The following is an 11936-nucleotide window of genomic DNA, read 5'->3' as shown; positions in this document are numbered from 1 at the left end:
TCTGTGTCGAAATAAACCATGTCCATTTGAAACGTGTACATTATTTTGTGTCCATTTGCATCGTGTCCATTTGCACTGTGTCCAAGTGAACTACTCCCGCTAAAATACCCTAAAATGCAGTGCAAATTTCGAACTCGTATGCAATCAACAAAAAACATCGTATCGACATGTTTTTTTTAAATCGCTTAGAAAAGAATGAACTTAAGAATCTGGATTAATATTAGCAAGATTTTAACAAAAAACTTGTGAAAAATGATAACAAACTTTTTTCAATAAAAAAAAACATGTTTAGTTTTTATGCGATACAAAAAGTTACGCACACTTAACAAATCAAACTTTTGCCTAGGGATTCTCAAAGTATAGTCTTTGCTCTTTAATTAAAAAAAAAAATATGTAATTTGGATGATTTTTCGCAAAGTTGGATCACTTTGAAGATTGCCTAAAAATTCGATAAAAATTTTTGTCTCGTTCTTTTGCGCTAATGTACATCGGTAGAAGATTAATAGGCCTAAATTCGGTTGCCTTCCTAGCTTTTTCAAGCTTTGGTATCGATATTATTGTTGATGTTTTCTAACTCTGTGGGCAATAATCTTTCAGGAATTGATTAATAATATTATTTGATTAATAACAAATTCTTCTTTAATGATTGATAATATCCCTTTCAATATATCGCTAGTTATTTCCTCTTTTGTACTTTTTTCGTAGTAGCTGCATAATAATTACTTCTAAGTCGTTTGTGTTAATTAGTTTAAAGTCTTCAAAATATTTCTTATTTTTAATAACATAAATACTTTTTCTGTTTACATCTTTATTTGTATCTTCTATAGTACTCTATTTTCTAAATACTTTGTATATAATGTAAAGGACCAGATTCGTTTCGATAAAAATTAAAGCCCAGATAGTATTGGACACAATGGCTTATATTTGCCTCGAATATACAGAACAGATTAGAACGAATTAGAACAAGGGGATCCAATTTTTCAGAGAGCGCTACTACTTCTGCTGTTTGCACGCATACCTCCTCTTACCCAATCCTGCGCACGCGCGATCTCAGAATCCTGCGTTGCCTACCGAACTAGCGTCATCTAACGTTTGTTCCGCGCTCTACATTCCGCATCTATCTCTATCGCTCATTCTACACTCGGCCATCTGACATGCATCTGTCTTCAGATGCCTGTTTGGCTGGCGATGTTCCATTTCAGGGTTTCATGTGGTCGCTTGCCGTGGACATTATACGTGGTCCTTCGATTTCTCCTACTTTTTCAATGATGTAGCGTTCGTTGCGAAGTGCCTTCTTGATGCGATATGGGCCTAGATATTTGGCGGCAAACTTTACTGAACCTGGATCGCTTTGAGTGCGCTTGATAGCAACTAATTCACCTTCTTGATATTGTGGAGGAGCTTTGCGTTTTTTGTTATAAGTTTACTTGTTTTCCTTTTGTATTTTGGCAATGGATTGTCTGGCGTGGTTACGAGTTTCTTCGTGCTCTTGTTGATATAATGCTGCGCTTTCTTCTTCTAATATATTTTTAATCGTGGGATCTTCTTTTAATTTCATCCGAGTGCTGAACAGTAGATAAAATAGTGATATTCCGGCGCTTTTGCTGGGTACCTTTGTTGTTTAAGTATCTTTGTGCTTTATCTATGTTACGTCCAGCCTTATTAAATTTAGTAACAGAAAGAACTTGAGTATGAACGCAGGTAAGGCAAGGGAGGACGTAACGGGTTTTTAAATCTTTCCGTAGGCACGCAATAAACTTGAGGGTGAGTGCCTCGGTCGGACGCACTTATATGACGTGAAAAGGCGGGTCAACGTGCCGATATGCTCTCTCTAACCCGTTTTCAGGTTGTGCCCCCGTAGGTCCAAATTTCGAGTCAGCGAATTTAATCACTTTAACTCGGGACTGGACCAGGTGCTTACTTCAATAGGGAATGGAGTGCAGGTGGTTTACTAATTCATATGAACACTCTATTTAAAACTAGATTAACAACATATTTATTTTTAATAGTATTAATCACAAGATTATAAGGTTTACAAATGAATTCCCGCAAATACCTGAGTTTATACAATAAAACGCTAAGATCAGTTTTTGTTCATAGGTTATAAGGTCAAGGTCTGAATGTATCATGTTTATCTATGTATATGTATATGTTAATTTAAACTAGATTAACAACAATTTCTAGATAAAACTAATGTGATTTGGCCGACGTTAATATATTATCTTATCTCTTCAATAATAACTGTGGAAGGAGGGAAAAAGTTATAAAAAAATCTGAGGGTACGGCAAAGGGGTTGTAATAGTGGGGAATGAAAACGAGGATGGGAACTGTGGGAGTGAGTGCAGGTAAAATGTCTAATAAAACTTCTGGATCTATAGCGTTTGGGTTAATTGCAAAATCGCGGAAGATTGAAATATGGGGTCTGTTTTAACGGGAAACTGCTCTAATATTTCGATAAGAGATGTTTGAGTCCCCTCATAATGATAGTGACGGGGCCGGGGTGGGACTTGCTCAAATTCGTCGATTAACTCTATTGATGGTGCAGGAGAAGGTGGGGATGGAATTTGTTCGAGTTCAGGGGAACTGATCGGGGAGTATGATGGAAAAGCATGAGGTGAATTGGTTAGAGAGGATGGTCGAGGAACACTGAGTTCTTCGAAAGAGGTAGAAGGAGAGGAGGGTCGAGGAACACTGAGTTCTTCGAGAGAGATAGGAGGAGAGGAGGGTCGAGAAACACTGAGTTCTTCGAGAGAGATAGGAGGAGAGGAGGGTCGAGGAACACTGAGTTCTTCGATGACGGGGGTTGCCGGGGAATGCAGCGTCCCAAGGTATTGTCGAAAAGCGCCGTTTAATTCTTCCCGTGCCCGCCGATTCTGGCTCTGACGCCAACGCCGGGCCGCCCAGTGTCTCCGCTTTGGACAGATCGGTCGATTATTCACTACGAGGCAAAAAAATAATAGGTGACTCAACAAAGGGGAAGGGTGTGATCCGATTTTAATTAAAATAGCTGTCTTAGTACTTGCTGATATTGTCCGCTGGGTGAGTGTAACCTGGAGTACTGGCCTCGAGGTAATCGGGTGGTTTTCTCGGTTGGCCGGAATAAGTCAGTCCGTCAAGGCTCGAGGTTGGTGAGACCGGAGAGTGGTATGCCACAGGGGTATCCAAGTGCACTCACTTCACTTGCTGTTTTTAATGTTCGATTGAACTTCCCGACTCGCACTCGAGCAAGAGTAAAAATCGTAACTAGTGAACTCGCGACGGAATTTTGTTGGAACTCGCACTCGGTCAAGAAAAGAAAAAGCTGCTCGTGGTCTTTGGGATCGCGATTTTATACTCAATTTTCCGAAGGGAAGGGTTGAGGTGTAGGCGGTGTCATTCTTGGATTGGTGGGCCCTTTCAAAACCACCAAATTTGGAGCTTGTCTATTAGGAACTCGCGAAATTATTATTTCGTAGAGATGATCAGCTATTGGTCCATCTCTTCTCGTCTCCGCCCGATTTGGTATGGGTTTTGAGTATAGGAGAGGGGTTTTTATAATTTTTCGCTCCTTTTATCTTTAGGTCACTCAAACAAACAAGCAAAAAAAAAGTCTATGTCTTCCTGTAGATTTTAGTGAAAAACGTACATTTATTGATTAAGCGCGGACAGCGTTTTTGTTTTGAATAATAAATTTTTAGTTTCCGGAGGTTCTTTGTTTGAAGACTTTAATTTCATTGAGTTTTAATACTTCCCTTTTCCTTTGCTTAGCGTCGGGTACCAATCCAGGACATTGTTAGAGTATGGTTCGGTAATAAAGTTATTATTTATTTTTCTATTCTACACTCGACATTGCCCCAGACTTTACCAAAAAATTTAAATCATATCTAACGGTCGCTCTCGAAATGGTTTACAGATGGGGAACTATGGATTTGTTTGATGTATTTATTCCCTTCGTTTTATGTATTTATTATTCCTCAAGAATAAAATTTTAAATTGTCACTATATTTCACGAACTTGTGCGTAACGATAGAGCGATCCTCTGCAAACATTTCTTGGTCTTGGCAACCGTTAGAATACGATTCCTCTTACTTAATTGTTTTCCTTACAAGGACAACGAGAAGAAAAACGTTAAGTCCACCAGACGTAACGAAACAAATATTTTATATTATTTCTTGTAAAACTTTTGTAATAATTATCCAATAATATAATAGCAACTTAATAAAATAACATACCTGGACAGATACAGCATTACTGCAACAATGTGTTTACATTTCTGTGATTGACCAGCTGGGCATTGACAATCCAAAGACTGCTCATTTACAAGCCGTGAACCAAAATCCTTAGATAAATCAACCCAAAGTTGAATTAAATAAGGATGCTGGCTGTTCAAACCTGAGGTTCTGAGTACAAGCGCTTGTACATGCATTGCAGTAGCTTTTTGCTCTTTTTTGCCAACAGAGATAACTAACCCACTTTTTCACACCTCTTCACCTTCACGTAATGGTCTCACAAATCCCTCTGTGGCTTTCATTACGTCTATTACAGACAGCATTTTAAATAAAATGCAGATTCACAAATTTAACTCCTGTATGCTCCTGTATATAATAAATCTGTCTGATTTACGCTAGTTTGACGTCTTGTCACCAGGAGTGCTCGGGAAATCTTTGCATCGCCAATAATCCGAATTTCCGACCCGCTTTAATGACAAACAATTTCTCGGCTTCGTCGAAAGCTAATTTTATGCTGTTAAACGCTCTTTGTTCCTCTGAACCCCATGCGAACTTTATGTTCTTTTTTAGCAGGTTTTCTAGAGGTTTGGTCATTTCTGCGAGACCTTTTATAAATCTCCTATCCCAATTTACTAAGCCTGAAAATGCTTGAACGCCCTTCTTGTTTTTAGGACGTGCTAAATTTTTAATCGCCATCTTTGTATCTTCATTCATTTCTGCGGTTATCTCATCGAAAGTGTGACCCAAGAACTTTATCTCGGTTTTCATAAATTCACATTTTTCCGCATTTAATCTGAATTCTACCTTCTCTAATTTTCTGAGAACGTAGTTCAAATCAAACAAATGTTCCTCGAGCGTATTTGATGCTATCAATATATTATCTAAGTAAACTATAGTGAACGGATCGCATTTATCTCCTAACGCTTTTCGTATTGCTCGCGTAAAGGATGCTCCCGCCGTTTTAAGACCGAATGGTAGTCTATTAAAAACGTAAGTTTGGTTGTAAAAAATAAAACCTGTGTATTTTGTACTTTTTTTATCCAGAGGTATTTGCCAAAATGCCTTAGCCACGTCCAATGTGGTAAAGTATTTCCGGCTTCCTATTCTACAAAATACTTCGTCAATCGTCGGTGGTTAATCGTGATCATTCGTCATTCTCTTATTAAATTGGCGCGTCAAGACATAGTCTAATTTCGTCTGACTTTTTCACAACTACGACTAATGGATTAACATATTGCGTTGCCTCGCGTTTTACGATTCCATGCTTTTCGAGATCTAATATATGTTCACGTAGTTTGTCGTGATGTGCGTCTGGTATCGAATACGTTTTTGCTTTGTACGCCTTATCCGTTTTCATTACGATAGAATATTCGTAGTGTATCACGCGTTCTATTTCGTTTTTAAATAATTTATCGAATTTATTTATTAAATTTTTTAAGAGTGTCTTAAACAACGTCGCTTCTTCCGCATTTATCGCGTTTATTTTACTGCGACTTTCGTTATTTTGATTTGATGCTGCGCTATTAAATTCGACTGCGAATTGTTTGTGACTGCACTTCAGTATCGCGGCCTGGTCTATCAGAAAATCAATTCCGAGAATCATCTCGTATGAAAGGTTTTTAATCACGTAAAATTCGTGTAAATATTTTTCTTTCTCGATCTCGAATTTTACTTGCACGCGATTCGCGATGGGTTGACCCTTGTCGCTGAACGCTCCTCGCAAAACAACCCAGATAGGCAAATAAAGGCAACGTGTTGTTATTTTGCTGTCTCTTATTCCCTATTAATTTTATCAAACTAAAGCCAAGGTGTTTCCTCAAACTGTCTATTGTTCTGACATCATATAAAATTCTACATTAGAATTCAACAAACTGACGGCAAGTTGTCAACATGCATGCACAATTGCTGTCAATGTGACAAGTTTATTATTCCTCAATGTATGCACTTATAATTTTATAAACTCATGAAGGTTATTTGCTCTCCTGATGTTAACTTCGTTCCACGTTAAATTACAATGACAGCAAATTGTGGGCAAGTTCACAACATACATGCAGTGCATTAATTTGCTCGATATGCTTAATCTTGCTTGGTTATCTGGGAAATTGCTTGATCGGTATAACGCGCATCTCGATCGCTTCCGAAATGAACTTGTCGTAGAGATCTTTAAGTCACTGCCGATATCTGTGCCCCCGTGTCGACCAATGCTTTTATCGCAACGTTTCCAATTTTCACCCGCACGTATGGTTTAGGCTTTTTTGTATCCGCGTGTTGGTCTTGTTTTGACACTTCTTCGACATCGCGTATGAGTACGAATTATCGCCACATTTTTTTCTTCCGCGTCGATAATCTCGTTGACTTCGCTTTCGTTTCCGGTATCGGTTTTATTATTTTCTTTTGAGCTTATCGTGACTACTTTACGTTTTGGTTTCGCGTCATTTTTTACGCAACATTTTTCGTTCAGTACTCGGATTTCTGGTTTCTCGTGACTTCAAGTTTTTTAACGCCCTTTTTGCGACCTTCCGATCATACAAGACCAGTACTTTTCCCTCCGCTTCGTTCTCGCTTTCCGATTCGGAATTATCAGCTTTGCGCAATGACTTTGGTTCGTAATTTCGCGACTTTTGTTTCGTGTATGCGTTTTTGTTCTCCCCGTGTTTACTTTCTCGCCACGACTGAGATTCCGTCGCGCATCGGTTAGTCACTCGATCGTTGCTCGCATTGTAACGGCATTTGTTTATGACCGGTGCCGCCCTTCGCAACGCATCTGCTTTGTTGTCAGATTCTCTGTTCGGTACTCCCCTCTTTCCGACTTTGCATAATTTCGTCTAGTTTCGGACTTTGCGTTTTTATAAGTCATTTGGGCTTTTGGGGTTTCTTCTCGCGTTTTATTTTTCTTATTCCGTTTTATTTCATATTCGAGTTCGTCTAACAGTTTCGTGAACTCTTCTTATTTTTCACTGTCGTCGGCCTTATTTCGCGCGCTATTTCCCTTCCGAAATACCTTTTGACGTTCCTTATAATTTCCGTCTCTGACATTGGTGGGTTTAGATATTTCGCTCTTTTAGCTAAGTCTAACGCGTATTCCGCCATTGACATTTTTTTATTCGGCGCGTAGCTTTCCGTATAGATATGTTCGCGAAATCTGGCTTGTTACTCGTTGCTCCAAAAATATTCCACGAAGAGCTTCTTTGCCTCATCTATATCTTCTGATTCGCGTACGTCAAACCAATTTAACGCAGTACCACGCATACATTTTCCAAAGAAATAAAGCTGTTCTCGCTCGTTAATTTCCTCGTATGACGCGATTTTTTTAAAAGCGTTTTAAAAATTTAATAAAGCTTTGGGCGTCCGTTTCGCCATAATAACGCAAATCTTCGAACGGATTTTTAAGCCAGCCCCCCTTTGGTAATCTCGCATGTACTATAGAACTATCGTCTCGGTCGATTACCATTTTACGCGTCAATGCGTCGTTGCTTCCCGCTTTTTCCGGCACGTTTTCGCATTCGCTCGCACCTTTGGTTTCGTTTGCGCATCGTGTTCTACGCGTTTCCAGGCTCTCTAACCTCGCACAAATTTCGTCTAAGCACAAAACAATATCATCCTTTTCCACGCTACTCGATTCTCTTTCGCGCATTATTTCGCGCTGATTTAATCGTTTTTTAAGAATCTCGTTTTCTTCGATTAATCTTTTTATTTTATCCGCATCGGTTTCCGTCGCACTTTGTTTCGCTTGTTCAGATGCTTTTGTTTTCGATCGTGCCTATCTTCGCTCGATTGTTTCTTTGGCGAATGTTGCACCAAAGGCTTTGTGTAGTCGCGTTCTACGCTCTTTTCGTTATCTTTGTCCAAACACATTTTAATCGTATTATTACGTATTTACTAACGTATCTCGGTACTCGCGAAAATATAACACGTTAAGATTCGCTCGCTTATTGCTAAACTTTCCGATCTATTGTAAACCAATTGATCATTTTAAGTCGAGATCACTCGCGATCGTCATTTCGGTTTAGTCGAATCCTGTCACGGTCGCCATGATTTCATTAGCGCGGTTTTCACTGCCGCGCGGATACTTCGTGATTTGCCAGAAGAACTCGAGCATCGAACTTTGTTACCAAATTTACAGACCCTTTCGTTTAGTTACACTGTGACCGATCTACGCTACGTTGAAAATATATTCGTTTCGGAAAAACAAGAACTACAAACCTTTAGATGATCGTTTTTTACGTCCTTTCGGTCGCCAGCTTTTTTATCCACCAAGAAGCAAGGATTCACGCACGGCAATGGACTTTCTTCCTTCCCGTCGGCTGCCGTCGGAACGAGAAACTTCGTGTTTCGTCGAATAAACACGCAAGTATTATTTAACTATTGTTATTTTATTATTCACTCACTCAAGCGGATTACTAATATCTTTTATTACGTCGTGGATTGGTTTGTTCATCTCGGGGGCTGCTCGGCAGCTGGGCTTTTACGCGCCGGTGTCCGGGCTGGCGGTAGACCGAAAGGCCCCCTCTTTCTCCTCGGCCTGTTTAACGTTTCCCGGCGTGCCGTGGCAGTTCCGGGGGGAGCGTCCCAGATGCGCACAGTAATAAACGGACACAGCAGGCTGAGTGAAACGGACACAGTAACAAACGGACACAGACCAAACGGACACAGTAATAAACGGACACAGTGCGAAACGGACACAGTAATAAACGGACACAGTGCGAAACGGACACAGACCAAATGCGCACACTGCACATGCGCACACTGCACGTGTGCAAGGACCAAATGCAATCCATGTACATTGCAAGCAGAGTAAAGTCCACATAGGTTAGCGACTTGGACGGGGTGGGTGCGGGAGGGGGGCCGAAGGCCCCCTTGCACCCCCCGTGTGTGTGTGTGTGTGTGTGTGTGTGTGTGTGCGTGCGTGCAAAGCATTCACTGCATCACATGGGTTTGCGACTTTCCGTGTATGCATTTGGTCCGTGCGCATGTGCAGTGTGCGCATTTGGTCTGTGTCCGTTTCGCACTGTGTCCGTTTCGCTCTGTGCGCATTTGGTCTGTGTCCGTTTCGCACTGTGTCCGTTTCGCACTGTGTCCGTTTCGCTCTGTGCGCATTTGGTCTGTGTCCGTTTGTTACTGTGTCCGTTTCGCACTGTGTCCGTTTTGCACTGTGTCCGTTTGTTACTGTGTCCGTTTCGCACTGTGTCCGTTTTGCACTGTGTCCGTTTGTTACTGTGTCCGTTTCGCACTGTGTCCGTTTATTACTGTGTCCGTTTGGTCTGTGTCCGTTTCACTTAGCTTGCTGTGTCCGTTTATTATTGTGCGCATCTGGGACTCACTTGTTCCGGGTGAGCACCCCCTCCTTCCCGCACTGCGAGCAAAACAGCTTTGGGGGTCTCTTGCAAAAGCGGCGGGTATGTCCTCGTTGCTCGCACCCCCAGCAGCACTCGCGAGAGTCGTATGCGGGGGTGATGGCGGCGGCGGCGGCGGTCTTCGGCTTTTCCTTGCCCCTCGGTGGTTAGTAGTTCTGTTCGTAGCGCCTAGCGCGCTCGTAATTGTCGGTAAACTGCAACAGTCCCGGGAGGTCGAGGAAGTCATTTCGGCGCGCGTACAAGTGGTATTCCGGTCGCAAGTTATGGTAGATGGCTTCCAGGCGGTCCTCCGCGGGTAATCCTCCGTGACGGCGTATCAAGGTCTGGAGTGCTGTCATGTATTCTCGTGCAGTCTCATTCGGCCCCTGGGTCCGGCGGGCGATCTCGGCCTCCAGCTCGAAGCGGGTCTTGGTGGGTACGAAGTACCGCCGGCAGTCCTTCTCAAAGTCTGCCCAGCCTCTCCAGTCGTCCCGGTTGTTCCGATACCAGAGCAGCGCCTGGTCTTTGAAAAGCAGCGGGAGGTATCGTTGTAATTGTGTCTGTGTCAGCCCGTAGCTGAGGCGCAGGTTCTCGAGGCGCTCTAGGAATGCGACTCCGTCTTTTCCGTCGAACTGGCATCCCCATTTGCGGACGGTATCCAGTAGTGCCGCCGTGTCCGATAAGGTACCCTTGCGTCGTGTTCGGGGGGTCCCTCGGACGGTTGCCATCTTATCTGCGCTGCTGTCGTCGACCGTGGTTTCTCCTCCCGTCATCTCGGGGCCGTCGGTGGCGAATTTGTCGCTCGCGGTATCTTACCTATTCACTCAACCAGTCCCTGTTCGGGCGCCATTTTGTAACCGTGAATTTTGAATTCTATTCGCTACGGATAGCCGCGGGTAATTCAGGGTTCGGGCAACGGGCTGGTAGAGTGAATAACAAAGGCACTATGAATATGCTTAACACTATGGTTTATTAAAATACTCCTAGCTAATATGTACAATTGTCCCTACCTAATATGCACAGTGCTTAACCTAATATCTCGCGGTGCGAGATGCGGAAGATTCGCTGTTGGCGACGTGTGTCGCGGTGCGCGTGTGCCCGTGGTAGTTCGACGCTGGATTGGCTGCGGCGGGCGTACGGCTCGTGCGTCGGTCGATCGGTACGTCGATTGGCGGTAGCGGCCGGTCTCGGTGATCGCGGCACTCGTGGCGGTACAGCTACGGCTCACAGTGATGCCAAACGCCTAAATTCTTGGACATGGTTTGAAAAATCTCAAAGACTCGACTGATACGCATACAATTTGGTACATAAAGGTTTTTGGGGTTGCTAATTTTGAATTTGGTATCAAAATTTAAAAAAACAAAATAGCGGATTGAATATAGCGGACAAAAATTCAAAAAGTACATGAATATTGACTTCTATTTGTAAGTTTTTTTAGTAATATTTTAATCAGTCTCATAGAAAATAGTATAATAATTCTAGGCACATATTCTCTAAATTTCCTAGAGTGAAACATTACTCTAAAAAAGTAAAAATTGGACATATCTAAGTTTGAGTGATTTGTCAATTTGGGAATTACTTTGAAAAAGGACCTCGGTAATAGATAATGTAGGAGGCAAGGGGACTCACTTTAAAAAAGCACCCCGATAATAGATAATGTGAGAGGCAAGGGAACTCACATTAAAAAAGCACCTCGATGATAGATAATGTGAGAGGCGATTTCCTCGTGGTAAACTGCCGAAACGATAAGTTTTATAGGCTAATTGCAGACGTCCTGGAAATATTATATGTGTTATATTTTATATTATATTATAATTTTTCTTGGCAACTAAACATTGCAACACTGCAACTAGTATGTAAGTTCAACATGACAACAATCGCCGTCCGCCGCGGCCCGGTCGCCCAGCCGGCGCGGCGCGGCACGGCGGCGCGGTGTGAATTATTATTTTTAATCATGTTCCACCACTCCGATTAATTTAAAAAAAAAAATGTGTTAAAGAAGATCTAGAGATGTTTTTGTGAAAATATAAAAGTGGTATCTCAGAACTATCACCCCCCAAAAAATTCATAAAAAATTCAAAAATTTTTTTATCGGGTTTTTTTTTACCACAAAAATTACTTAAAATTTTCTCAAACTTGTCTAAATGATGTTTACAACATATATTTTTTTCATTAAAATCGATCCAACCATTTTAAAAAAAAACCACTTTCTTTATTTTTCTTTCCCCCTCCATAACTCCCCCAAAAATGCAATTTTGTAACTAATATTTGGGGAAGTTTTACATCTCATGAGTGCCAACTAATGATATCAATTTGAGCTCAATTAGTGCGGGGGCAGATTTTACCTGCTTATTCCGCTATGCCCTTTGGAAATTCTTTTCTAGAATTAAAGTAC

The 11936-nt window shown here is 41.7% G+C and overlaps 1 pseudogene; it reads right to left on the bottom strand.

Annotated features, from left to right (window-relative positions):
• Positions 1–395: 395 nt before the first annotated feature.
• LOC114255128 lies at positions 396–4405 on the bottom strand (annotated as a pseudogene).
• Positions 4406–11936: the final 7531 nt, after the last annotated feature.

Source organism: Monomorium pharaonis, chromosome 9 (genome assembly GCF_013373865.1).
Source record: "Monomorium pharaonis isolate MP-MQ-018 chromosome 9, ASM1337386v2, whole genome shotgun sequence".
NCBI classification, from domain to species: Eukaryota; Metazoa; Arthropoda; class Insecta; order Hymenoptera; family Formicidae; genus Monomorium; species Monomorium pharaonis.
This window is presented reverse-complemented; position numbering and strand designations above follow the sequence as displayed.